Here is a 24,993-nt window from a genome sequence, read left to right as displayed (position 1 = left end):
TGTCAGTTCCCTTCCAGACTTCTCTACTCTTGGCAAAGCAGGCCTTTTATTTTCCATCTACTCTCCCTTTAATGATGCAGGAATATACCTCCTCTGAATTATTAAAGACATCTACAACTTAAGTTCTTACCTTTTATGTGTGTGAGAGCCAGTAATGTGCCTTAAAAAGTTTTTTTTGTACATATATATATCCTGTGTACCTAACATAAAACTCTGTATTTATTAACTGATAATTAGCTTCGTCAAATTTTTTAAATTATCTTAAAAGTCTAGTGAATTAAAGTAAATTGGAAGATGCATTTACCCTCTCTGTCCAGCATTCCTGCATTTTCGCTTTGGCTTTGGTTTGAAGCTCAGGTTAGTCTTGCCGTCCGCCATGGAAAACGAAGTCTGGCAGCCTAACTTGTTATTCTCTAGAGACTCTTCCTTCACCCCAAGATTTCGGTATCTGTTGCAGTAGTTCTAGCATGAAACATGCTGAAAAGGAAAGCTTTGAATCTGATATTCGAGTTAAATTAAAATGGAAACATGTTTCTTCATCTTGTACAGAGCGCATCTGATTATTTCAATATATTTTCTCACGATGGGGCAAAATATGATCAGATTTATATTAGATGACAAAAACTTCGGGTCTGCTATACAAATCCATTTCTACTAAAATATGAAATAATTGCAATATAATTAATTTTCAACATAAGGGTCTCTAATTACAGATCCTGGCACAATCTACAACATGAGCATAAGAATGACTGGGTTCCCACAGAAGGCAGGTTTACAGCTAAGAATGTTTGGCATTACCCTAAAAACAAACTGTGTAAATAACAATGTCTAGTTAATCTAAGAGTCAATTTATTGTAGATTTTAAATTTCATGGGTCAAAAGACAGGATTTTTTCCCCTCAGTTTCCCTGCTTCTAGCCTGAATTCTCAGCAATTTTTGCCAGAGAATCCATTCTAACTCGATAACGTGATCTTCCTTTTTTCTTGACCCCAGTTTTCAGTGTTTATACATTGCCAAAAAGATAACATTCAGATAATTTTCATATTATACAATGCTCTTCACAATATGCCTTCCGCCACTGTGTTCATTCTCCTCTCCCACAATTTTCTGTCCCCTTACACTTTATAATAGAAGAATATGGAACTGCTTCTCATTCACCAAGGAATCTGCTCTTTCCAAATTCCTTTGCAATGGGCATATTATTACTTCCACTTGAAATGCTCTTTGTATCAGCCAACTTAGATATTTCTTAACCATTCTCTCTATTGCAGTTCAAATGTTTTGCCTTCTGTGGAACATTCTCTGATTTTTCAGTAACAGACTAGAATTTCCTTTCCCCTTTGCTTCCATGGTCTTAGCACAAATAAATAAGTATCTTGAATTTTGATTATTTTAATACAATATGTAGAAATGTAAAGATCTGTTTTTCTAGTTTATGTTGTGGGAAAAGTCTCCAAGGTTTTACCATATTCCTGCATAGTTCAGACCTTCTGATCAAAGGGCATTGTAAGGATGTTTGCTTAACAGACAAATTTGGAAGCTAGATTTTGTGCCCTTCCAAAATTAAAACCTCCCTCTCTAGAGATGCCTCTTTCTCTCCCCTGCAGAGATTTATTTGATGAATACTCTCTCTCTCTGGGGCAGAGAATGGGTAGGTGTGTCAGAGCTTATAAAAGCTAAGAGCCTCTTAATTTGGGGATCTTCTTCCTGTAATGAAAATCCACTGCGTGTAGGGATAAACAATGGCCTTCACCCCATTGTCCTATGGGGATAGTGGCTTTGTGAACAAGAGTTTAAGTATCGTTCTTGTTAATGCTCTTTACTGTGAGTAATGTATCTGTTTTTGACCCAGGGTGTGGTGGTCCTCAGTATACATATAGGAAACTGTGGAAGGCCAACACGTTAACTTGAATGAGGTATAAAATCACAGACCCTTCACAGTTTCTAACTTTATAAGGTTGAGACCTGGCACAGTGCCTGGCATGTAGCAAATTCTTAATAAATATATACTGAATGAATGTTTGGGCTGGTCTGTGAAGGCTGGAGGAAGACTTCCATCGGTATACCCAGTATCTGTAAAAATTATGAATGACATTGAAATTGATGATAAAGATTACTGATGTACTATCTAGCATACCCTGCTGGATATCTGCACCTTTCATTATCTTTGAGCTATTTTATTAATCTGTACTGAAAATTAATACAAATGCAAATGATTCTTTATCCATTAAAAAAGCAAATGAAATTTGCCTTGTCGGTATTGACCAGTTTTACATCCATTTTTAAACTCATGTCAGTATTGTAGTTTGCCTAAATGACCTGAAGTATGTATTGCCTACATATACACATATTTTTGTTTGGATTTTCCGTTGAATTGGTTTTAACATCTTATTGGCTCCATCATTAATGTGTTAGAAAAATCCTGAACGTTTGTGTTTATTTGATAGTTATATTAAAGCTCTGATTTTAAAAACATTATCCTTTAATACCAGTGATATACCCTTAACATTATGAAGTGTTGTGCAAGAATTTCCAGTGTGTGTGAGCATGCCTATGAGTGTGTGTGTGTGGGGGGGGGGCATGGGTGTATGTGAAAGAGCTCTTCCATTTTGCTGTTTCAGACTTTCCCCATTTTCCTTCTTTTGGCATTTTCCAAATCTATAGATCACAGAATACCTACAGTCATTGCAATGCTCAAACTACTCTGTGTTTTTAGTACGGGCTGCAGATTTTGTAATATTTAAAAGGTGCTGGAAGAAATATATGGTAAGGTAGACAAATAAATCTCCAAACCTGACCAACCTGTTGCATTGCAAGTCAAAATAACAGACATTAAGTCTGTAAAAATAAATAAGTGAACACTTATTATTATATTTTATAAAGGGAATCTAAGTATAGCCAGCATGGGAAATATCTTGGTAGAATGAGTCATACCCATGCCATGCCATGCCATGACCAAGCACCCAGAAGACATACACATTTGAACAGCCGCTGAGAAGAGTCACACTGCTCATTGTACATCTTGCCAAAAGCAAACTTACCTCCAGGAAATTATGAAGTTCTTTATCCCAAGTTCCCTTAAATAGAAAACCGGAAAATTTTTATTCAGAACATGAGACTAAAGTGAGAAAGTCCTTACTTGCTATTACCTATTCAGATTTACCCTTCTATTTACGAGAAATCAATTCAACAAAAATAGAAATTCATATATACAGAAAAGTTATTACATTGCAAAACAACAGCAACAAAGAACAACCTCACCTTAAAAACACAAAACAAAACAAAACGAAACTAGTGACTTTATTCAGAGTTCATCCGTTTTTTCACTAATGTCCTTTATTTCAGGATCTGATTGCCTTTAGATATTCTGTCCCCACGGCATCCTCTGAACTCTGACCATTCCTGAGTCGTTCATGGTTTGACATACCTGAAGAGCCCTAGTCTGGAATTTCCCTCAGTTTGGGATTGTGTGATGTTTTCTCATGATGCGATTAACACCTATGCACAGTAACGCCTTATTGGGAAGAATACCACAGAGGTGACTTGACTTTGGTTCATCACATCAGGTGGTTCACCGTGATGATATGTTTTCTTACTGGTATTGTTAATCTTGATTGTTTGTCCATGGTGGTGTCTGCCTAATTCCTTCACTGCTTAGCCAGTGTTGCTCTCCTTATAATCGGGGGGATAAATACTGGAAGAGAGCTCATTTAAGTCTATGCAAACATCTTGTTTTCCCATAAAACGTGGACCCACTATTTTTCAGCATCTATTGATATAGCTTGCCTGCAGCTACCCCTGTTGAGGTGATTTTCTATTTTCCACATTCCTTTTACATATATTAATTGGAATTATTTTCTAACCACTTTGGTTAGCCTTAAAGCAAATGAAAAACCCAAGCTCAAGTTTTCCCAGGTTTAGTAGATGCCAAAATGCCCTCCACATGAAAATCCATTTCTGTTTTAGGTTTCTCCTCTAACTAAGTTTTTGGCCTCTGACATATACCTTACTTATGTTTCCGTACATGTAAAGGTATCAGTGTGTGTCTGTGTGTGTCACATCTACTCCAATATTTTTAGTTGTTTTCAGAGGACAAGACTTCTAGCTTCTTAGTGATCCAAGTATAAGAAATGGAAAACTCTTCATTATTTTCTAGTGTAGGTGGACTTGCATTCAACTCAAAGAGAAATTAGCTCTGCTTCCCCAAAGCACAGATCCATGCTCCAGTGAAAAGAACTGAAAAGAGATTGTTGCTGCCAATTTAACACTGAGAAAAAAGCATGTTACCGAAACATTAGGACCAAGATATTGGATTCCAAACTAGCCAGGCTCTCTTGCTGCTACCTATTCCCATACAATGTTTATTTAGAATCTTAGGGAACAGTGTGTGTTTATTGTGGGAATCCAACCTCCTATGAAATCTGTGTTTTCCGTTGCTCTGGATCCCTTCATGTGGGACTAGCTTTTATTCCACTTCATTCCTCTGTACGTTTTGATAAAAAACAGATTAGAGAGGTAGTTTTTGGGGGTGCATCTTTTGTCTTTCCCTAAATAGAGGGAAACCTGCTGAAATTACACCATGCAATGAATATTAAATTTCCAAATGCTTTCCCAATTATTTGGAAATATTAAAGAAAGGGTCAAAAGAGTTTAATATCATTTATTAAAGACCCAAGGTCTTTCTCTTAAATACTTCATAGTCACAAGGTAAATATCTGTAATGACTCAACCCGAGTAAGAAATCAGGGGATCATCTATGCAGTGTCATAGCAAAAATATCTGAATCTATTAATAAAATATGCCTTTTAATAGGCATTATCTTAAATGGACATTATGAAAGACACTGAAACTGTCGCTCCAGCTATCTTCATTGATGGTTTGATTTGTTTTTTTAAAGGGCTATGTTAGGTTTTTACAATAGTCATTTTGGAATTTTATTTTATTTTATTATTTTTTTATAATAATTTTTTATTATGTTATGTTAGTCACCATACAGTATATACTTAGTTTTTGATGTAATGTTCCATGATTCATTAGTTGCGTATAACACCCAGTGCTCCATGCAGTATGTGCCCTCCTTAATACCCATCACTGGCCTATCCCAGTCCCCCAACCCCCTCCCCTCTGAAGCCCTCAGTTTGTTTCCCTGAGTCCATAGTCTCTCATAGTTCATTCCCCCTTCTCTTTACCCCCCTTCATTCTTCCTTTCCTTCTCCTACTGATCTTCCTGCTATTTCTTATGTTCCATAAATGAGTGAAACCATATGATAATTGTCTTTCTCTGCTTGATTTATTTCAGTTAGCATAATCTCCTCCAGTCCCGTCCATGTTGCTGCAAATGTTGGGTAATCGTTTTTTCTGATGACTGAGTAATATTCCATTGTATATATGGACCACATCTTCTTAATACAGTCATCTGTTGAAGGGCATCTTGGCTCCTTCCACAATTTAGCTATTGTGGACAATGCAGCTATGAACACTGGGGTGCATATGATCCTTCTCTTCACTACGTCTGTATCTTTGGGGTAAATACCCCATAGTGCAATTGCTGGATCATAGTGTAGCTCTATTTTTAACTTTCTAAGGGGATTCCACACTGTTTTCCAGAGTGGCTGTAATAATTTGCATTCCCACCAACAATGTAAGAGGGATCCCCTTTCTCCACATCCTCTCCAACATTTGTTGTTTCTTGCCTTGTCAATTTTTGCCATTCTTACTGGTGTAAGGTGGTATCTCAGTATAATTTTGATTTGAATTTCCCTGATGGCTAATGATTTTGAACATTTTTTCATGTGTCTGTTAGCCATTTGTATGTCTTCATTGGAAAAGTGTCTGTTCATATCTTCTGCCCATTTTTTGATTTGATTATTTGTTTCTCCTTTATTGAGTTTGAGAAGTTCTTTGTAGATCTTGGATACCAGTCTTTTATCTGTAGTATCATTTGCAAATATCTTCTCCCATTCCGTGGGCTGCCTCTTAGTTTTTTTGACTGTTTCCTTGGCTGTGCAGAAGCTTTTTATCTTGATGAAGTCCCACAGGTTCATTTTATCTTTTGTTTCTCTTGCTTTTGGAGATGTGTCATGAAAAAGGTTGCTTTGGCCGATGTCTTAGAGGTTGCTGCCTATCCTCTCCTCTAGGATTTTGATGGATTCCTGTCTCACATCGAGGTCTTTCATCCATTTGGAGTTTAACTTTGTGTATGGTGTGAGAGAGTGGTCAAGTTTCATTCTTTTGCATGTAGCTGTCCAATTTTCCCAGCACCATTTATTGAAGAGACTGTCTTTTTTCCACCGGATGTTTTTTCCTGTTTTGTCAAGGTTAGTTGCCCAAAGAGCCGAGGGTCCATCTGGGTTCTCTATTTTGTTCCACTGGTCTATGTGTCTGTTTTTGTGCCAGTACCATGCTGTCTTTGTGATCACAGCTTTGTAGTACAGCTTGAAATCCGGCATTGTGATGCCCCCAGCTTTGTTTTTCCTTTTCAATAATTCCTTGGCGATTTGGGGCCTTTTCTGGTTCCACACAAATTTAAGGGCTCTTTGTTCCAGTTCTTTGAAAAATGTCATTGGTATTTTGATCGGGATGGCATTGAAAGTATAGATTGCTCTGGGTAGCATAGACATTTTAACTATGTTTATTCTTCATATCCAGGAGCATGGAATATTTTTCCATCTTTTTCGTCTTCTTCAATGTCTTTCAAGAGTGATTTGTAGTTTCTAGGATATAGATCCTTTACCTCTCTGGTTATGTTAATTCCGAGATAACTTATGATTTTTGGTGCTATTGTAAATGGAATGGATTCCCTAATTTCTCTTTCTTCAGTCTCATTGTTCGTGGATAGAAATGCAACTGATTTCTGAGCATTGATTTGTATCCCGCCACATTAGTGAATTGCTCTATAACTTCTAGTAATTTGAGGGTGGAGTCTTTTGGGTTTTCCATATAGAGTATCATGTCACCTGCGAAGAGAGACAGTTTTACTTCTTCTTTGCCAATTTGAATACCTTTTATCGCTTTCTGTTGTCTGATTGCTGTTGCAAGGACTTCTAGTACTATGTTGAATAATAATGGTGAGAGCGGGCATCCTTGTCATGTTCCTGATCTTAAGGGAAAGGCATTCACCTTTTCCCCATTGACAATGATATTCACTGTAGGCTTTTCATAGATGGTTTTTTTGGCATTGAGGAATGTACCCTCTATCCCTGCACTCTGAAGGGCTGTAATCAGGAAAGGATGCTGTATTTTGTCAAATGCTTTTTCTGCATCAGTTGAGAGGATCATATGGTTCTTGACTCTTTTCTTGTTGATATGATCTATCACACTGATCAATTTGCAAATGTTGAACCACCCTTGCATCCCAGGGATGAATCCCACTTGGTCATGGTGGATAATCCTTTTAATGTACTGTTGGATCCTATTAGCTAGGATCTTGTTGAGAATTTTGGCATCCATATTCATCAGGGACATCGGTCTGTAATTCTCCTTTTTGATGGGGTCTTTGCCTGGTTTGGGGATCAAGGCAATACTGGCCTCATAGAATGAGCTTGGTAGCTTTCCTTCTGTTTCTATTTTTTGAAACAGCTTCAGGAGAATAGGTATTATTTCTTCTTTGAAAGTTTGGTAGAAGTTCCTGGGGAATCTATCAGGCCCTGGACTCTTGTTTTTGGGGAGGTTTTTGATCACTGCTTCCATCTTTTCATAATTAATCGGTCTGTTTAAACAATCAATTTCTCCCTGTTTCAGTCTTGGTAGTTTATAGGTTTCCAGGAAGGCACCCATTCCTTCCAGGTTGTTTAAGTTACTGGCATAAAGCTATTGATAAAAGTTTCTAATGATCCTTCCTATTTCTTTGGTGTTGGTCATGATCTCTCCCCTTTCATTCATAATTTTATTAATTTGGGTCCTTTCTCTATTCTTTAGAATAAGTCTCTCCAGTGGCTTATCGATCTTATTTATTCTTTCAAAGAACCAGCTTCTAGTTCTGTTGATCTGCTCTACTGTGTTCCTGGTTTCTAATTCATTGATCTCTACTCTAATCTTGATCAACTGCTTTCTCGTGCGTGGATTAGGCCTGTTCTTCTGGTTCCAGCTCCCGCTTCTGGAGGTGAGAATATAAAAACTGCACTTTAGATTCTTCTATTCTTTTGAGTGAGGCTTGGATGGCTATGTATTTTCCCCTTAGGACTGCCTTTGCAGTGTCCCATAGGTTTTGGACCGATGAGTTTTCATTTTCATTGGTCTCCAAAAATTGTTTAATCTCCTTTTTAATTACCTGGTTTACCCAAGCATTCTTGAGCACAATGGTTCTTAGTTTCCAAGTGTTTGAGTTTCTTCCAAATTTTCCTTGTGATTGAGTTCCAATTTCAAAGCATTGTGGTCTGAGAATATGCAGGGAATCATCTCAGTCTTTTGGCATCCATTGAGACCTGTTTTGTGACCCAGTATATGGTCTATTCTGGAGAAAGTTCCACGTGCATTCAAAAAGAATGAATATTCTGTTGTTCTGGGGTGTAGTGTTCTGTATATATGAGGTCCATCTGGTCTAGTATGTCATTCAAAGCTCTTGTTTCTTTGTTGATTTTCTGCTTAGGTGATCTGTCTATTGCTGAGGGCAGAGTGTTGTGATCCCCTACTATTAACGTACTATTATCTATATTCTCTTTATTCTGGTTAAGAGTTGGCTTGTGTATCTTGCTGCTCCCCTATTGGGGGCATAGACATTTATAATTGTCATATCCACTTGTTGGATACATCCTTTAAGAATAATATAGTGTCCGTCTGTATCTCTAACTACAGTCTTTAGTTTAAAATCAAATCTGTCTGATATGAGAATTGTTACCCCAGCTTTCTTTTGAGGTCCACTGGCATGAGAGATGGTTTTCCATCCCTTCACTTTCAGTCTGGATGTATCTTTAGGTTCAGAATGAGTCTCTTGTAGACAGCAAATGGAGGGGTCATGTCTTTTTATCCAATCTGCAACCCTGTGGCATTTATGGGAGCATTTAGGCCATTCACATTGAGAGTGATTATTGGGAGATATGATTTTAATGATGTCATATTGCCTGTGAAGTCTTTGTTTCTATAGGATGTAAATTTTTGTTCTGTATCACTCTTGGGGCCCTTTTACTTTTATAGAACCCCCCTTAATAGCTCACGTAGGGCTGGTTTGGTGGTCACAAATTCCTTCAGTTTCTGCCAATCTTGGAAGGTCCTTATCTCTCCATCAATTCTGAATGACAGCCTTGCTGGATAAAGGATCCTTGGCTGCATGTTCTTCTCAGATAGAGCTTTGAAAATACCCTGCCAACCCTTCCTGGCCTGCCAGGTTTCCATAGACAGGTCTGATGTAATTTTGATATTTTTCTCTCTGTATGTAAGGATTTTCTTCCCCCTGGCTGCTTTCAATACTGTATTCTTGGATCTAATATTTGAGAATTGCACTATGGCATGACATGGTGTAGGTCTGTTGTCATTGACCTTGGGAGGAGTCCTCTCTGCCTCTTGGACACAAACGCTTGTTTCCTTTGCCAGATTAGGGAAGTTCTCAGCTACAATTTGTTCAAATATCTCTTCTAGACCTCTCTCTCCACCCCCTCAGAGATGCCGATGATTCTGACACTGGAACGTTTCATTGAGTCAGTAATCTCCAGTAATCTACATTCTTGAGATTGGATTTTTTTGAGTCAAGTTTCGGTTTTAACTTTCGCTTCTACCATCCCATCCTCCAATTCACTAATTCATTCTTCTGCCTCATTTATCCTGGCTGTCAGAGCGTCTAGTTTAGTCTGCATTTGAGTCATAGCATTTTTAATTTCTGCCAGATTCGCTCTCATTTCCACCCTTAGAGATTCTATATTCTTGTTAATATTTTCGTTAATATTTTTTTCAAGCCTACACATCATCTTGACCATTGTTACTCTGAACTCCATTTCTGACAATTTGGTTATATCCATATCCATCAGTTCTGTGGCAGAGGCCACAGACTCTGTATCTTTTCTTTGTTGGGGGGGATTTCTCCTCGTCATTCTGATGAGGAGAGGTTGTGGGGATGCCCAGAGCCAAATTATTGACCAGGACCCAGGCAGTGTCCACTTGTTTTATAGGGACCTTAGGGATGTGGGCTTTTTGATTTTTCAGCCTGCCTTCTGGGGGAGGGGCCTGCTGCTCTGATACTCAGCACCCCTGTTTGGGTGGAGTTGCCCCGTGCCCTGTGAGGGGGGATGGGGATGGGCACAATGTGAGCTAGTATTTTCAGGCTTTTGTTCTCTGCCGGCTTTCCCTGGCAGTTTTCTGTGACTCTTCTGAGAGCCAGAGCAGCAGTGGCCGAATCCTAGCCTCTGTCTCAGAACAGAGAGATCACAGTCCGCTCTCCACTGAGCTCTCCTGGCCACTTTAACTCTGTTTCCATCGGTGCTGCCAAAAACCCTGCAGCGTCCCGGGTTGTGTGCCCCACAGACGCTCTCCCAGCCCTTGCTTCCAGGGCTGGAATGTCTCTGTCCTTTGTACTTCTAACACCACCAGATGCCCCGGTTCCTGCACGTGCTCCTGAGCTCCCTGTTTCAGTGTGGTTCACACACGCTCCAGAGCACCGGTTTTCCATCTGGTTGCGCACGTGCTCCCGGTTTCAGTCCGGTTCCAGTGAGCTCTCCGGAGCTCCGGTTTTCAGTCTGGTCATGCACACATTCCTGGGCTCACGTCAGTCTGCTCTCTCGTGGGTGCTGGTCCGGGAGTCCGGTCCGCTCCCCCGTGCAGGTGGCTACTGCTTCCCGGCACCTAAGCGCGGCGGCTCCCTCCCCTTCCATTTATCTTCTGATATCTGTGTGCGGATTCACGGCTCTGTGCTTTATACCTCAATACTCAGCGCTGGAGATGTTCATTTGTAGAGATCCGGATGTATCTTCCTGCGTCTCAGGCTGATTTTGTGGGTGTTCAGGATGGTCTAGTAGATATCCAGCTCGATTTAGGGGACCAGCTGAAAAAAGGGTCTCCTACTCCTCTGCCATCTTTCCCCCCGTCTCTCATTTTGGAATTTAAGAGCAGCAAAGGACTTTGGAGGCCAATTTTCTCCATATCTATCTGGCTAATCATTAGAATTAACTGGGAAGTTTTCTGGAAATTCAAGAATTTAGATTCCTGCCCCTCCCCTCCAAATATTATTGAAATAGTGGGGACAAGGCCTTGGCATCTGTAGTTTTACATAGCTTCCCAGTAAATCTGGGTGAAGAAATGATAGATCATATCTAGTCATCTAACTGTATCAATAAAGAAACTGAGGCCTTGGTAGAATATTTGCAGAAGCCACATATTTTTCTTTCTTTGTGCTAAACTGATGCTTTTTCACTGCTTACATAACTTATAATATTGTTCCTGGAATATCACTAAAACAGGCACATCCAAAAGATGATTTGGGAGAAATGGAGTTACAGTCCGTCAGCAGTAGTGTATTTAAAAGTGTGTTTTACTGTTAAGTCTAATTTGTTCCATCTTACTTCTTCTGAACATCAAAAAGCAAAAGATATTAATAATATGGTTGAGAGTTACCCTTTATTACAGAGCAGATTCATTTTCAAAATACTATAGAACTGCTTTGAGTGTTAACACTCCTGGGAATGTAATCTATTCCTTAGACACCTGCTTATTGTCATTCGGGCCTCTAATTCCATGGTATGTACACAGAAAGGACTATTAAAATTGCTTAAGTTTAAATTACATTCAATATTTTTTAATTATAGCCTAAACTATCTAAATTTTTAAGCTTTAAGTTTAACTTATTAATATTTTTGTTCCATTCACAGATATAGTCAATTCAGTGTTAAAAGAAGACATACTTTTCACTTTTTCTCTGAGAAATGCTTGATTTCTCAATTTTTTTTTTTTTAAGATTTCTTAAAATTTATTATTGGACAGAGAGAGACACAGCGAGAGAGGGAACAACAGCAGGGGGAGTGGGAGAGGCAGAAGCAGGCTCCCAGCAGAGCAGGGGCCCAATGTGGGGCTCGATCCCAGGACCCTGGGATCATGACCTGAGCCGAAGGCAGACGCTTAACAGCTGAGCCACCCAGGCGCCCCTTGATTTCTCAATTTTAACATATTAAAATTCCTTAAAAACTAGTCTCATTTATAAATGTAAACATACTAAAACAACATCCTAGATTTAATAATACATTACATTTTTAAAAAGCATTTCTAACAACTGACAGGGTAGCCATAATAATCTAACAATTAAGTTCACCCTAGGTCTTAAGCAACTGTAGTGAATCTAATAATAAAAACTGAACAAAAGGTAATATAATAGTTTCTCATACATGGTTAAATACAGGTAATGAAAATAATCAAGTTCTCTTACACCTTCCTAATTAAAATCAAAAGCCTGAGACCAATTTTACGAATAATAACACTTAAAAAATTAAATCGATAAAGAATACCAATAGATTAAATGAAAATGTTACTGTTATGAGTTTTGATTACTTCATCATCTCTCTACTATTTCCATCCTTTTTTTTTTTTTTTTTTGATTTGCAAAATCATGCATTCACTTAAACAGGAGCCATTTTACTAACTTTGGCTAGCTGAAGTTACAGGGTGACAAACTGGGCCAGCTATAAAGTTACCTATATGTCAAAGAACCTGAGTCTGGGCAGTACATACTGGATTCTTCCCCAGCACACATGAATATGCTCAGTACCTCTCATAGCAGAAGTTTTGACTGCCACATCATGTAGAGATTCTAAGCCAAGATTTTAATATAGGATTAGTTTCACATTCACCCAGATGCCAATTTTCTTAATCGTTTTTATTGGTTAAATTGATCTCTTTGTTACCTGAAAAGATCTTCCACTTTTCCCTATCTTAGCAACCACTGCTCTAGACTCCTTTACTTCTGATTTGTACTCAGCAATGGCTTAAAAATCATACCTTGATAGGGTTGCTAGATGAAACACCGAAGAGCCAGTTAAACTTACATTCCAGATGAATAACAAATAATTTTTAGTATAAGTATATTCCATGCAATATTTGGAACATACTTACACCAAAGAAAAGATTCATTGTCTATCTGGAATTAAAATTTAACTGGGGATCCTATATTTTTACCTGCTAAATCTGGTAATACTTATGCTTGGCATAGATTTCCAGAAGCTACTGTGTAAATTTTTCTTCTATTAATAATAAGTTATTCCCTTACCTTTTCTGTAGACTCAGTGAGGTTAAAACCCTGTCATTCTTTCCCATCTCCCTCTGGTAGAGCACACGGTTTCAAGTAGATGTTCAGTGAATATTTGTTTTATGAGGTCTTCTTCTCAGAATCTAAATGATGTCAGTCTCCAAATCAGTTTGGAAAGTGTACAGCTGCTGTGCTGGCTGATATGAGCCTCTAGAAACAAACAAACATACATACAGGATGTGAATTCACCGGAAGGTATGATGTACCTTCAGATCTTCCCATGTGGTAGCACAATGTGACAGGGAGGATAGATGCTGTCCTTTACTCAACAAAAGTAACTAATTGGAGAGGGATCATTTTTTTTTCTTTCAAAAGATGAGATATTCATATTTTTTGTTACATTTGGTTTATACAATATTGCTACTGAAGGCCCATTTAACACCTATTTTGAACAAGCTCGCTGTTAAGATGTCCAGGAAGCTGTTCATTCTCTTCTCCAGGGAGGTCATGCTCTGCTGGATGTGGTTGGCAGGGACTCTCATCAGGGGTTAAAAGCCATGCTTCATTAGCAGGCTTGTCCTGCTGGGGCTCTCACCTCTGCACTCCCCACTGTAAAATGCATGCAGGCTATCCAGTGGCTCTGATTCCTGAGTGGCACTTATATGCTTGATTTAAAAGACTAATGACAAGGAGAGTGATCTTTAGAATACATTACAGATAAAATTCAGGACAGTCAAGGAGACAGCCCCCAGAACGCCCAATGCTGAATGAGAATCTCAGATTTGAGGAACTTACAGATTTCACCCCTATGCAGTTTAGTTTGAAACTCTTCAGTGATCCCAGAGTTACTTCTCCTGGGATTTCAGATAAGAACTGAAGAGATGGCCTGGGAATCAATATTCTTTCTAGAAACAGCCTCAAATCACCTTCAAATGACTGTGTGGGTCAATCTGACACTATCACTAACAATTGTGGGGACAGAGGAACTTTTATGAAGATATAAAGTCCTCACCATTATGGAGTTTATGGTTAGAAAGATCACCAATATAAGAAAATATCTAACTGTAAAAATATTTTTTTTTCTCACTGTCTGAGTAGAATATATTAATTGTGGAGTAACTTAAATTTTAGGGAAAAATAACTGAACCTACTCAAACTCCATTTATGAAGACACAAGCATTACTAACAAATTTGGTTCGTTTATCTTTGTAGTTTGTATACAAACACATATGTATATATTAAAATATATACATATATATACAAAACGGGATCATCCGACATATACTGTTTTATTATGCAATTAATGCACTGTTTTATAAATGTAATTAACATTTATACTTAAAATTCATTTCTAGATAAATATATATATGTATTACCATATGAAGCATTGCAAAGTATCCATTTTTGGATTTTCCAAAACTTTTTAATCAATCCAATGTGGTGGAACATTAGGATTTTTTCTTTTTTCTTAACGTATAAGTAACATTTCAAATAATATCCTTTTGCTTACATCTTTGAACACATTTCATTTTCTTGAGATAAATTCCTGGTACTTGCCCTTAAGTTTTTTCATACATATTTCAAAAGTGCCTTGCTGAAAGTCTGCCCTGGGTAATGCTGACACCAGAGTGTGAAAAAGCCTCTTTCCACAGAGGAAGATTATACAGTAAGAAGGGAAGGAATCCTGTGTCTGCAAGTGGGAATGGAAAGGTTTGTGCAGAATATGGAAGTTAATCCGGGATTAAAGAATAAGCATTTCATGAGAAAAGAGAAGATGAACTGTAGGTAATGTTTTGATATTGTTGTTATTCCTCTTTGAAATCACATCTGAGTTGAAAGAATTTCAATGTGCAAACTGGAAAGAAGCCTCATCCTTCTCCCTGCAAAAATCACTCCTTCAGGGGCACCTGCGGAGCTCAGTTAGTTAAGCATCAGACTCTTGATTCCAGCTCAGGTCATGATCTTAGGGTCGTGATATCATGAGATCGATGGAGCAGAGCATCAGATTCTGGGCTTAGCTTGGGGTCTGCTTGAGATTCTCTCTCTCCCTCTGCCTCTGCCCCTTCCCCTACTCTCTCTCTCTCCCTCTCAATAAATAAATAAAATCTTTAAAAAAAAATCACTCCTTCATTTCTCCTGGGACATCATGGGATGGATACCCATCTCTCCTGCATGTTCAAACTCCTGCACACAGTTCCTAGGGGGAGGGTATACTTCTTTCTACTCACATATCCATTTCTATAATTGTAAGGCATCTATTAACCAAATCAATTTAAATGACAAAAACAAGTCATATTCAGGCAAATGAAATAAAATGATCAGCTCAAATGTGGTTTTCCTGGACACTCACTCACAGTAGAATTTTATGTCCACATTCTGTTCCTTGCCCTCAGCAGTACAGACTTCCCTGATTTCTTGCATAGAGAAAATGCACCTATAGAAAATGAGAAGGGTCCCTGTGGTAATAATAATTTCCTCTCAATTACAATTAGGTCCTGTCCCCAGCACATGTTTTCTCCAATTGAGAACCAAAGAATGTGTGTCCCAAGTGGTATTTGATTGGGAGGATGAACAAGAACGATTTTTAAGCCTAAATAAGTTTGCCTTTTCTGGTTTCCTTTTTGTACCAAAAATGCTGTTACTGATGAGCTTCTAAAAGTTTCCTCTGTCTACTGGCAGTATATTCAGAGACAGTGGAACAGCAGACAGTCTTTGCTGCTCTTTTGCAATTTTAACAAATTGCCTTTTGTATGTGTCTAGGCAAATGCAAAACTCCTCCTTTTGCAGTGATCAAAACCTAAAAACAAAGGCCTGTGGATTGACTAAGTTTTTCAATTTCTAATTAGCAAATTTTGTTCTTACCTTTGTAGACACCATAAATCAACCCCTTTCACTTCGAAGCTAAAAGGCAAAGATCCTTTGAATCTCTAAGTTATGACACATACTAAACAAAGATAGGCTGGGCTTTGATGTTTTCTTTGGTTTAAACTTAGGCTGCAAACAAGAAGAAAGAGCACCTCAGCCATCAGCTCCTGACTCTTTCAGAAGGAAATTAACCCCTTTGAAGAAGGATTGTCATCTTCTTCCAAGGGAATGTTTTATTAAAAGCATGTTAATAAACAACAACAACAAGCAAAAAGAAGAAGGAAAAAACAAAACAAAACAAAACAAGAGCTTCCACTAAAGAGGACCTACTAGTTCAAGGCACAGCAGATGGTATGGTAGATACATAAAGTAAAAAAATTTCCCACAGAACTCCTACCACAATTCGGCAGTTTGACTTTTGTTAGACTTCATTTTAAAAATAACAAAGTGAACATTAAAGAGACTTAGAAATTTGCTCATGGTCACAAAGTAAGTGATGAAGCCAGCATTTGAATTGAGATATTTTTCACCCCAACATCCATGTCCTTCCTACTATGCACATTGTAATGTTACAGAATTGGGTATAACACAGCAACTGTAGGCTTCAAACGGCTAAATGAATTCATTTTCCTCTGGGCAACTTTTAAGGAAAGAGAGTAAATGTGAATGGAAGAAACTGAGGCACTTTAACCTTCTCTACATGGTAAAAAAAAAAAAAAAGCTCACTGGGGTTTACTGGGGGGTGTTTTATCAGTGCTATAGAACAATGATATATTCTTGAACAAGAGAGCATGGTGAAAGTTGCATTTTAAAATGCTGATTCTTATCCTATGCAGGATGAATATAGTATGTCAACCAAGTAAGAAGGTTATGGATATGGTTTTGGTAACGGGAAGCACTTGGGAATCCAAGAGATGTATCTCTGGAAAATACAATGGGATTTGATGGTAGATTAACTGGTGAAGTAAAGGAGGACGCCATAGTTAAATATGAGTTTTCTATCTTGAAAATCTAAAAGAATGTGTCTGTCACTATTAGAAATTAGGAGATGACAGACCAGAGAATGCACGTCTCCATCCACGGCAGTCCTCAGCATGGAAAATCTAAGTGCTTGATATCTCAAGGTAGTAGGTGAGGGGTTTTGGAATATAGGTGAGGTTCGGTGGGGTGAGGTCCGAAGCCGATGACCAAGAAAGAATTCTTGAGACGTCTTTGGTGCAAAATGGTGGTTTGTTAAAGCACGCAGGACCCAGGGGCAGAAAGAGCTGCTGCACAGGGGTCCTGAGGAGTGGCTGATTATACACTCTGGAGCTGGGGGGAGTAAGGAAAACGGAGGTTTCAAAAGGATTTTCATACGTTAAAGGAGACCCTCAGGATACTGCCAACAAGGAACTACAAGATAATGCTAAAGAGGACCTGCAAGTTGTCAGAGGCCTTGCCATTGTCAAGTGAAGGTTGTTGTCCCCTCTAGCAAGGTATTAACATTAAGATAGCTGGGAGACTCCTGGAAGAACTTCACACAGGTCCCACCCAGGAGTGGGGGTTGCGGGAGGTTGCAGGGTGTCGGCTTATGCTTTGTCTTCGGCCAGCCTTCTGTTCCCTCATCAGTAGGGAAATATTTTTTAGTTATTAGTACTTGAAATTTGGAGACAGGTTGTAAGATTATTACTGTCAAGAATCTGAAGTTGATCCATTCTAGAACAGAAAGTAAAAATTATATATAGTGTTCTTATTTATATAAACTCCGCCTGCAAGGATTTCATCTGTAAGTCCTAGAAATGTGTGAAAGTGAAGTTTGTCTAGAAGACAATCACTTTCTCATCAAAAGTCCAACACTCTGCTGTACACACTTCGGTATAATTTCATAAGACGAGGACTCTTAATTCAATCAATAAAACAAACCAATCTGAACCAGTCAGGATCCTAACCCTTTATTCATAATTAGCAATTTCAGCTTGCCTTCATTTATCTAGATAAATATTTAGGTCAACTGCCTGACTTAGGTTCAGGAAAAGACAAGCCCACCCATCTTTGTCCCTTTTTAATCCACATTGTTGGCAAGTTAACTCCAAAGTAGTGATTTCAATCACATTTGAATCACATTAGATGAAATGAAAAGAAAGGAAAGAATCGAGATGCTCAGTCAGGTCACCTCTTGGATATATTAAATCAGAATCTCTGCTGGTGACATCAGGACATGAAATTTTAAAAATGCTCCCCAAGTAATAATGATCTATAGCCAGGGTCGAAGACCAATGCTTAAGGAACTACCATTCTGGAAAAATATTCCTCATATTTTTTAATCTCTCTTTTTTAACACTCAGGACTGTGAGTTAATGCATCTTCATTTACATTTCAATTGGGCCACCATGTTTGGTTTTAGAAACATTTAACATGCAGTTTTATGTTTTGCAGAATTGAACCTGCAGTGTGGATCCATCAGCCGGCTGCCCCCACCTCCTGGGGTTTGATTGGCAGGAACATGTTTTCCTGTGGAGTTCTGCCAATAGCATTTGTGTACAACAAACAAGGGCAAGTCTCGGGAAAGGTTTGGGCTGGATAACATGACAGACACTTTGGCAGAAGCTTTCATTATTTAGCACGCTATTGTGAATTATTAATAAAACTGTATTGTGAGGACCTAGAAAAGTTGAAATGGTACTTTGAGTCTTACAAATGATTAGGTTCAATATATTATTAATTAGAGCATTAAAGAATATACTATGCAAATATTGTATTGGAGCTAGTCAACTAAGGCCAACTGTGGCAAACTTTACTTGATAATTTGCATGTTATACAGCAGGTGTAGGAAGTAATAGATCAGGAATGGTTGGCCTTGCTACATAAGAGAAGATTTCAGAAGCACAAACCCTAAGAGGACAACAGGTAATACTCCTAGAGCTTCAGAAATGACTTCATAGGGAACGCTTCTTAAAAGACATCAGAGCAGGCTGATATGCCAACACGGACTTCTTATTTACTGTCTGTATTTTCTGATTTTCCTCATTTCTGCCTTTTAAAGAAGGAACAAAATGAGTCCCAACTGAAGGTTTCCTTTCCTTCTCTGGTAATATTTTCATCCAGTCTTCTGTTTCAACTTCACCCCAGACCATTAAGAAGCAATGAACCAAAAGTCTAACAACCTAGGATTTTGCCACTGATAAATTGTCTAACATCTTGAGCCTCCATTTTCTCATGTGAATAAATAGATATATTACTTTTCCACACTGCCTATTATACAATGTAGGTGCAAGTATAAAAGGAGTCAAAATGTACAAACATACTACTCTTAGAGTAGGTATGAACTTAACTCAGTTATGTTCTCTACTTCCAGACTACTGCTTTCTTAACTACTCACCAGAATTCTCTCATTGGTATTCAAATATGCTCAGCCTGCCTAACCTCAATGCCCGCACTTTTACATACAACAATACTTCTTCAGAAGCTCCAGCCTCCTGTATGTATTACCTTAATTCCCTCGTCCCCATTTATAGACAAATGTCTTAGAAGTTGGCCCTATGTATTGAATCCTCACCTCCTACTCCAGTCTGGCTTCTACTTCTGTAACTTTGTTGACACTAGGGTCACTAAGGATTTTTATGTCATCAAATCTAAGGAATTTTTTTTTTTTTTTTGGTTCTTGTCTCAATTCTTAGGAGACTTTAATGTTATTGACCACGTTCTTCTTCTTGATACTCTCTCTTCCTTTGGATTCACTTTCTGATTTCCTCATCTGTCTAAAAGATCATCATTTTCATTCTAATTTAGATGCTAATCCACTTTTACCTGGCTATGAGCTGTTGACATAGTGACAAATTTGAAGCACTTGTATTTTCTTTACTGTAACATATTATCATATATGGCATATATCATATATATTGCCGATCTTCCCACCCTAATCTTTAGGCATTAAATTAATTCATTATATGCTCTGGCTTTCAGATGCATATCCCCAGCAAAGACATATCTTCTCTGGTTCATATCCACATAATTAATCAAAATGATGCTCAAAATCTTCAATGTCCAATTTAAACTCATACTATTCCCCCTAAAATCCTTGCATAGTCTCCTATCTCAATAAATGGAACCCTATCCATCCAATTCTGTGGATCAGAAATTACAGTCACCTCTGCTACCCCTTCCTACATCTCTAGATTTCATGCACTTCTTTGTATTTTCAGTGCCTATACCCTAGTCCAAGATACTGTCCTTTCTCATCTGGACGATTTTTTTTTTTTAATATATTTTTTTAAAGATTTTATTTATTTATTTGACAGACAGCCAGAGAGAGAGGGAACACAAGCAGGGGGAGTAGGAGAGGAAGAAGCAGGCTTCCAGCGGAGGAGCCTGATGTGGGGCTAGATCCCATAACACCGGGATCACACCCTGAGCCGAAAGGCAGACGCTTAATGACTGAGCCACCCAGGCGTCCCTCTCATCTGGATGATTAAAACAGTTTCCAAAATATTCCCCCACATCCACTCTGCCATCCTGTTTCTGGTTCTCCATATTGCAGTAAGACTGATTTTATCAAGATGTGATTCTGTTCATTTTATTTTTCTCTTTGTTTAAAATAACATTTTCAGGGGCGCCTGGGTGGCTCAGTTGTTAAGCATCTGGCCTTTGGCTCGGGTCATGATCCCATGGTCCTGGGATGGAGCCCCACATTGGGCTCCCTTCTCTGTGGGAAGCCTGCTTCTCCCTCTCCCACTCCCCCTGCTTGTGTTCCCTCTCTCGCTGTGTCTCTCTCTGTCAAATAAATAAAATCTTTAAAAAAATAAAATAAAATAAAATAAAATAAAACAATGTTTTCACATTATGCTAAAGATAAAGATGAAAATTTGTAAAATGACCTACGAGGCCTATATAATCTGATCAACTACTGTCTTTCCAATGTCATCTGACACCACCCTCATCTTCATTTCCTGCCCATGACACCAGCTTCCATTCAGTTTTTTTAAGACTTTATTTTTTAGAGAAGTTTTGAGTTCACAGCAAAATTAAGCAGAAGGTATAGACATTTCCCATATATTATTTGCTTCCACACATGCAATGCCTGCCCCATTGTCAAAATTCCCCAAAAGAGTGATAAATTTGTTCCAAATGATAAACCTACATTGACCTATCATAATCACCCAAAGTCAACAGCTTATATTAGAGATGACTCTTGTTGTACATTCTATGGGTTTGGACAAATGTATAAGGATAAGTATCCACAGTTATAGTATCATACCGAACAGTTTCACTGCCCCCAAAACTCTTCTGTGTTTAGCCTAATCACCCTTACTTTCTAACACCTGGCAACCACTGATCTTTTCACTTTTTTTCACTGATCTTTTCACTGATCTTTTCTTCATAGTTCGCCTTTTCGAGGATGTCATATAGTTGAGAACATACAATATCATAGCCCTTTCTGCTTGGCTTATTTCATTTAATAATATGCATTTAACATTTCTCCCTGTTTTTTCATGGTTTGACAACTCATTTCTTTTTAGTACTGAATAATATTCCATTGTCTGAATATAGCATAGTTTATGTGTCTATTCACCTATTGAAGGACATCTTGGTATCTTCCAAGTTTTAGTAATTACAAATAAAGCTGGTATAAATATCTATTTGCAGGTTTTTGTGTAGACCTAAGTTTTCAACTCACTTAGATAAATTCTGAGGTCTGTAGTGGCTGTGTCAAATGACAAGAATATATTTAGTTTTAAATGAAAATAGCCAGAATGTCTTACAAAGTGGCTGTACTTTGTATTTTGCATTCCCACCAGAAATGAATGAGAACTCCTATTGTTCCACATTCTTGCGAGCTTTAGATGATGTCAGTATACAGGATTTTGGCTATTCAGAGTTTGTAGTGATATCTCATTGTTGCTTTAATGTGCAATCCCCTAGTTCCACAGTTTAGCTTTGCCTTTTCCAGAATGTCACATAGTTGGAATCACACAGTGTATGGCTTTTTCAGACTGGTTTCCTCTACTTAGTAATATGCACTTAACTTTCTTCCATGTTTTTTCATGGCTTGATAACCTCATTCACTTTACTCCCTTGTCTGAAATAAGCTTTCTTCGACAAGAACATTTTTGCACAAGCTTCAGAACAAATTTCAAGAATTCTTTCCTTGAAAAAACTTACCCTTTATTCTCAGTTTTCTTTAAAAATATTCTCAAGAACCCATTTTTTTCACATTTGTAATTATAAATTTACTAGTGGTTGTTTGCTTCATGTTGGTGTCCACAGTGTAGTAAGTTCCGTAAGGAGAGTCCAAGTTTCTCTTGCTCACTGTCATCTTCCCAGGATCTAGCACAGTGTGACCCATATAAGGGGATCAGAAGTACTGGTTGAACAAATAAATGTATAAATGAATAAATGACCATTTGGAGGATAATTCAATGTTCAAAAAATAATATTTAAATAAGGTTTGGAATATTTTACACTAAGATTTTATAATAGCACATTAGATTAAGAAAATAGTGCCATTTTACAAACCCTAAAATGATAATAAAGAATGCTAAATATTTGTTTTTTATCTGTTGAATTTTTTATGCTCACTAAGTTAAAATATACAGCCTATTAGATAAAGAAAATATCAATGTCATTTTATAAATATCAAATTAATATTAGGGCTAAATATTAGTTTTAATTTGCCATATTTTTTTACTAGAACATTTTTAGTCTTTCTCTGCTCAGCATTTTAAAGAAATGCTTTTTGGTTTCTTTGGTTTTTTATTATAAAGTCTTTCTATAATTAATTGGGAGAATTTTTTTCTGTTTTTTTTTTAAATAATACTATTTTTTTATTACATTATGTTAGTCACCATACAGTACATCCCTAGTTTTTGATGTAAAGTTCCATGATTCATTACTTGCATATAACACCCAGTGCACCATGCAATATGTGCCCTCCTTAATACCCATCACCGGCCTATCCCATTTCCCCCCCTGACGCCCTCAGTTTGTTTCCCAGAGCCCATAGTCTCTCATGGTTCATTCCCCCTTCTGTTTACCCCCCCTTTCTTCTTCCCTTTCTTCTCCTACTGATCTTCCTACTTCTTATGTTCCATAAATGAGTAAAACCATATGATAATTGTCTTTCTCTGCTTGACTTATTTCGCTTAGCATTATCTCCTCCAGTCCCGTCCATGTTGCAGCAAATGTTGGGTAATCGTTCTTTCTGACGGCTGAGTAATATTCCATTGTATAAATGGACCACATCTTCTTAATCCAGTTATTTCTGTTGAAGGGCATCTCAGCTCCTTCCACGATTTAGCTATTGTGGACAATGATGCTATGAACATTGGGGTGCATGTGGCCCTTCTCTTCACTATGTCTGTATCTTTGGGGTAAATACCCAGTAGTGCAATTGCTGGATCACAGGGTAGCTCTATTTTTAACTTTTTAAGGGACCTCCACACTGTTTTCCAGAATGGCTGTACCAACTTGCATTCCCACCAACAATGTGGGAGGGATCCCCTTTCTCCACATCCTCTCCAACATTTGTTGTTTCTTGCCTTGTCAATTTTTGCCATTCTAACTGGCGTAAGGTGGTATCTCAATGTGGTTTTGATTTGAATTTCCCTGATGGCTAATGATTTTGAACATTTTTTCACGTGTCTGTTAGCCATTTGTATGTCTTCATTGGAAAAGTGTCATTTTTTTCTGTTTTTAATCCACATCTAAATCTTCAGTGTTTTTCTCTTTTTCATTTGCATGGTTGGTATTCCTGCCCTTTCATCAGGCCATCCAAAATATAGATCTAATATTTTTGCAGTTTTGTCTCCAGTGTGCATTTTAGATTTTTTAATATGTGGAAATTACTGATGGCTTGGTTACTTTTACCACGGATAGTTCAACAGAAAGTTTTGGGGGAAATCATGCTTCTTGCCCTCTGCAATATTTTATGGCCCATATGCTTCCTTATATGCTTAAAGGCTATACGTTAAAATATTGCCACACAATTTAGTATTTATTTATAGTAGGTCATTAAATGGAATGCTGTGTTGAGCTAGAGGGTGATATGTTATTAAGGAATGGCTATTAAGAAAAAAGAAAGGCCTTGCATGTTTACTGGTACCTTACTACATTTACTATGTTCTAATCTAGAACTGTTCAATAAAACTTTCTGTGATAATAAAGAAAGCCTAGTCTTTGCTGATGCAACACAGCCACTAGTCATAAGTAACTACTGAACAACGGGAATGTGGTTAGTATGACTGGGGAACTGCATTTTAAAATATTGCTTAAAATGAAATTAATAATTTAAATTAAAATAGCCACTTGTAATATCCACGGTACATACCTGGTCTTTAATGATGTACAAGAAAACTAAGTTTTTGTGGAATTACTGACATTATCTACAAGGCTGATTTGACCAGTGTCTGCTAATTTGGCAGTATGTAAGCATCAGTAGTTAAGAAAGCTAGAAAACAACAACAACAACAACAACAACAACAACAAAAAGATTACTGGAGAGTTATTTGCTCTGTGGCCTTTGTAATCAGGTTGAGATTCAGTGGAAGTTTGGGAAGACTGCCTAAACCCAATCCATAAAGACATGAGTTAAATAGAAGAGTCTTATTCCAAATCAGCATAAGAAAAGAAATGTATTAGGGAACAAAACATAGCACAGAATAAGGGGCAAGCTGACCCTCCGCAAGAGAAAGTAACATATAACTAAATGGTTACAAAATATAAGAAGAGATCCACCTCCCCCTGGTCTGCTACAAAAGAATTTTGTTAGACAAAGCAAGAATGGCAGAAAGAAAGGAGTAAACTGGAATCAAGATTGTTAAGTGGGTGTAAAAATTTCCTAATGTGCAACTGGTAGATAATATTAGAGATTTGCATCACTATTTAACTTTTATTTTAGAAGGACCTGAAAATTAGTGAAGCAAATTATTGATACTGTATACTACTATTTGATTTTTAGTTAATTTCTAACAAAAACTTTTTAATAGATTTTGTTT

The 24,993-nt window shown here is 37.7% G+C and overlaps 1 long non-coding RNA gene across 1 annotated transcript in view; it reads right to left on the bottom strand.

Annotated features, from left to right (window-relative positions):
• Nucleotides 1–217: 217 nt before the first annotated feature.
• Nucleotides 218–24,993, bottom strand: part of LOC123786109 (uncharacterized) — an 866,733-nt gene continuing 841,957 nt past the window's right edge. The window contains exons 6-8 of the long non-coding RNA XR_006777893.2: nucleotides 13,181–13,369; nucleotides 3,042–3,077; nucleotides 218–477 (exon numbers count right to left, since the gene is read on the bottom strand). This is a non-coding gene — a long non-coding RNA (uncharacterized LOC123786109). The remainder of the gene's footprint in view (nucleotides 478–3,041; nucleotides 3,078–13,180; nucleotides 13,370–24,993) is intronic.

Source organism: Ursus americanus, chromosome 7 (genome assembly GCF_024610735.1).
Source record: "Ursus americanus isolate L20-20 chromosome 7, mUrsAme1.1.p, whole genome shotgun sequence".
Taxonomy (NCBI): domain Eukaryota; kingdom Metazoa; phylum Chordata; class Mammalia; order Carnivora; family Ursidae; genus Ursus; species Ursus americanus.
Note: the sequence above shows the minus strand (reverse complement) of the source record. Positions and strands in the feature narration are given on the sequence as shown.